This window comes from Danio rerio, chromosome 6 (assembly GCF_052040795.2).
Source record: "Danio rerio strain M-AB ecotype USA chromosome 6, GRCz13ab, whole genome shotgun sequence".
Lineage (NCBI taxonomy): Eukaryota > Metazoa > Chordata > Actinopteri > Cypriniformes > Danionidae > Danio > Danio rerio.
Window position 1 is genome coordinate 59,847,501 of NC_141026.1, and position 5,000 is coordinate 59,852,500.

Below are 5,000 nucleotides of genomic sequence, written 5' to 3' on the forward strand. Positions count from 1 at the left end.
CCAGCCAAATCCAGCTAAAACCAGCTTGACCAGCCTGGTTTAAGCTGGATATAGCTGGTTTTGGCTGGTCATCTCCCAGCCTGACCAGCTAAGACCAGGCTGGAAAGGGCTGGAAACCAGCCTGGAAGTGGCCAAAACCCCTCTAAAACCAGGCTGGTCGACCAGCTAAAACCAGCCAACCAGCCTAGGCTGGTTGAAGCTGGATTTTTCAGCAGGGATATCACTCAGCTGCTAACTTACTTAAGCATGTTAGAAACATGTCAGCAATATCCCAATTCATGCTAGCAGTATAGTAATATTCTAATCCCTGCTGAAAAATCCAGCTTAAACCAGCCTAGGCCGGTTGACTGGTTTAAGCTGGTTGACCAGGCTGATTTTAGAGGGACCATTTGCAGGCTGATTTCCAGCCATTTCCAGCCTGGTCTTAGCTGGTCAGACCTGCTAAATCCAGCTTGACCAGCCTGGTTTAGGCTGGACATAGCTTGGCTGGGCTCCCAGCCAAGCTAGCTAAGACCAGGCTGGAAATGGCTGGAAACCAGCATGGAAATGGCCAAAACCCCTCTAAAACCAGACTGGTCAACCAGCTAAAACCAGCAAACCAGCCTAGGCTGGTTTAAGCTAGATTTTTCAGCAGGGAATTAATCTTAAACATGTTAGAAATTCGTTAACATGACATTTAGCAAAATGCTAAAATGTGTAACAATATTAGTTTATGCTAGCAGTACTCAGCTAAGCCATTTTAAGCATGTTAGAAACGTGTTATCAAAATTTTAATTCATGCTAGCCACATATTACCCAGCTACTGACTAATTTTAAACATATGTTAATGCTAGCAGTATATAGGCTATATTAATAATAAAGTAAACATGTTATAAATATAAAGCATGCAGTCAGAATGTGTAGCTTTGTTAAAATGTCTTAACAATATGCTAATTCTAGCTAGCAGCTTATAGCTGCTAACCCATTTTAGGCATGAAACATGTTAATTTGTGATATGCTTATCCAGCTACTAACTCATTTTAAACATTCTAGTGAATTTATGCTAGCTTTATATAACTACAAGAAATGCACAGACACCAGGCATGAAGTTGGCATGGACCAACGCACATTCTCACATTCATTTAATCGTTAGTAAATCCAAACGTGAGCGTGAAACCTGGCAGACGCAAAGTTTTTGTTGATACACGAGGCCCCTAAAACCTATCAGCGATGTCAGGCTAATTAATGCAAGCCAGCTACTAACTAATTTGAAACATGTGAAACACATTAGCAATATGCTAATTATGCTAGCAGAATAATATCCTGCTGCTTTCTCCTTTAAGCAATACGCTAGATCATGTTAGCAAATGCAATGCTAGTGTAAAACTATTGTGTTAATTTGCTATAGAAAATGTCAGGATAGTTCTATGTGTATTACCAGCCTGAACTCACGAGGAAACGTAAGTATTTAACGTTTTGACAGTTTAGTGGCCAATTCGTACGAATTCATACCAGTTCAGTCGTACGAAAATGTACGATTTTAAAAAGGAGGCGTGGCACCCAACCCCACCCCTAACCCCAACTGTCACTGAGTGATGAGCAATTCGTACTAAATTGTACGAATTAGATCGTACGAATTCATTTAGCCACTAAGTCAAAAAGTTATAAATTGCCGTGAGATTGTGTTGGTATTACACAAATTGTTGTTTTTATGATGTTAATATACAGAAATTGTGTGAGATAAATAAAAACTGGAGCATTAAAAGGATTAACAGAAAGCTTGAAGCCTCTATTGTACATTTAGCATGTTCAGTAAATGGTAAAAGCACATAAATACATTCATTCATTCTTCACTTTCTGATAACCTCCCAAAATAAGACATTTCTTCCAGCAAATAAACGTTTTCTGGAAAAATATGATCTAATTGAGAAGAATACAGCGAGTGAATTAAAGCGTGCAGGTCATATGTGGACGTTATAGTCAATATTGATGCACAATAACTCAGAGTTTTATCAGAGAGATTAATCAAGGTGCACTCAAAAAACCCAGCCGCTCTACCCGTAAACACACCTTTACCCGGCAACCGTCACTATGGCAACAGGGACTGGCAGCCAGCATCTATCAGTTCATCAGCTGGAGAATCAGCTTTTACATCAGAGAAAGAGAGAGAGAAATGGAGGGAGAAATGCAATGAATGAATTTTGATTAGATATAAAAAAAGGAAGGCTTTCAGGAGGAAGAGAAAAGAGAAAATTGGCTGAGCGCTGCTTTCAGAACACGTGTCTGATGAATCAAAGGAATCACCGACTCACTGAACGATGCTTCTGTTCGGTTCTGTTTGTAAATGCTGAACGCGAGATTGAATCGATTTGCAATTAATATATTTGTGGAAATATTGTAACAAAAATGCTAAATTATCATTAGCAGGATTGCTTTCGAAATATCATTATGAAAATAAATTATTACTATCAAGTTCATTGAATTATAGTAGGCTAATTCAAAACGTGTTAACAAATTACACAAAGGTTTTAGTTAATGGTTTATTTAATGACTAGGCCTATAGAATATACATTTGTAGTACTCAAAATTGAACATAAAATGCAGCAAGCATTAAATAAATGAATATATGTATAAATGTAAGGCTTTCAGGAGGAAGAGAAAAGAGTAAATTGGCTGAGCGCTGCTTTCAGAACACGTGTCTGATGATTCAGAGGAATCACCGACTCACTGAACGATGCTTCTGTTCGGTTCTGCTTTTAAATGCTGAACGCGAGATTGAATCGATTTGCAATTAAATATATTTGTAGAAATATTGTAACAAAAATGCTAAATTATCATAAGCAGGATTCCTTTAAAAATATCATTATTAAGGTAAATTATTATTATCAAGTTCATTTAAATATAGTAATTCAAAACGTGTTAACCAATTACAAAAGGTTTATTTAATGACTAGGCCTATAGAGTACACATTTGTAGTACTCTATTTGAATATCAAATGCAGCAAGAAGTAAACAAAAGAATAAATATAAATGTGAGGTTTTCAGGAGGAAGAGAGAAGAGAAAGTTGGCTGATCGCTGCTTTCAGAACAGAACACTTGTCTGATGAATCAAAGGAATCATCGACTCACTCAACGATGCTTCTTTTCTCTTCTGTTTTTTAAACACTAAAATGCTGAATGCAAGGTTGAGATTAATAGATTTGCAATTAAATATGTTAGAAGAAATAATGTAACAAAAATGATAAATTATCATGAACAGGATTGCTTTCGAAATATCATTATGGTGATAAATTATCGTTATTAAGGTCATGTAATATTTTGTAAGTCAAAACGTAAACAAACCTAAAGTTACATGAACAAAAAGGTTTTAGTTAATGGTTTATTTAATGACTAGGCCTATAGAATATACATTTGTAGTATTCAAAATTGAACATAAAATGCAGCAAGAAGTGAACAAATGAATATATATATATATATATATATATATATATATATATATATATATATATATATATATATATATATATATATATATATATATATATATATATATATATATATATATATATATATATATATATATATATATTATAATAAAAAAAATATTAGTATTATTAATAATATCAATAGTAGTAGTAGTAGAAGTATTATTAATAATAATTATAACAATTATCTATAATATTATAATACTTAATTATTATTATTATTATGCGAATAATAATAATAATTGTTAAATATTGTTAAATATTATTGAATACTATAGTTAATTAGTACACAATATTGTTTTATTAGTCGTAGTATAGCAATAATATTATAAAATAATATTTTAACGATAATTATAATAATAATTATTGTTATTAGTTTTATTATTATTAATTCATTAATTTTCTTTTCGTCTTAGTCCCTTTATTAATCTGGGGTCGCCACAGCGGAATGAAGTGAATAACAACAACAACAACAACAATAATAATAATAATAATAATAATTGTTAAATATGGTTACGTGTTATTGCTGAATAATATACAAATATGTTTTAATTTTATAGCAATAATTGTATTAATATTTTAACTATAATAATAATAATTATTATCAATATTAGTAGTAGTAGTAGTAGTAGTAGAAGTATTAATAATAATAATAATAACAATTATTTATAATATTATAATACTTAATAATTATTATTATGCGAATAATAATAATTGTTAAATATTGTTAAATATTATTACTTAATAATAATTATTATTACTATTTATAATAGTATAATGCTTTAATAATAATAATAATTGTTAAATATTATTAAATATTATTGTTAATTAGTATAAAATATTGCTTCATTATTAGTAGTATAGCAATAATATTATAAAAAATAATATTTTAACGATAATAATAATAATTATTACTATTTTTAGTTTTATTGTTAATTCATATATTTTATTTTCATCATAGTCCCTTTATTAATCTGGGGTCACCACAGCGGAATGAACTGCCTAGTAATAATATTAATAATATTAATAATATTAATAATAATAGTAATAATAATGATAATAATAATAATAATAATAATAATATTAATAATAATAATAGTATTAATAATAATAATAATAATATTAATAACAATTGTTAATATTATCATTATCAGTCCCATCATTTACTGTTGTAATAAATGTTTCTCATTCAGCTAAACATCTGTTCAAAAGACATGACGGTGAGTAAATGATGACAGATCTGTCCTTGTTCATATAAATATATTTTAATTCTCCATATTTACGTCTCTTCATAGAGCAGATGGTTATTGTGTAAAATCAGTAACAGGTGGGTTCAGTAGTTCTGCCATTTATCCAGAGCTCATTATCAGTCATTCTGGCCTCATTTCAGGCTCATTTAGGCTAATTATCATTTATACATTTATTCATATGCCAGACGCTTTTATGATTCATATATTGCGTGGAGATGCACACATGTGATTCATACAGATAAACCCCATCACCTTCATGCTCATCTGTATTTTTATACTCGCGCTGA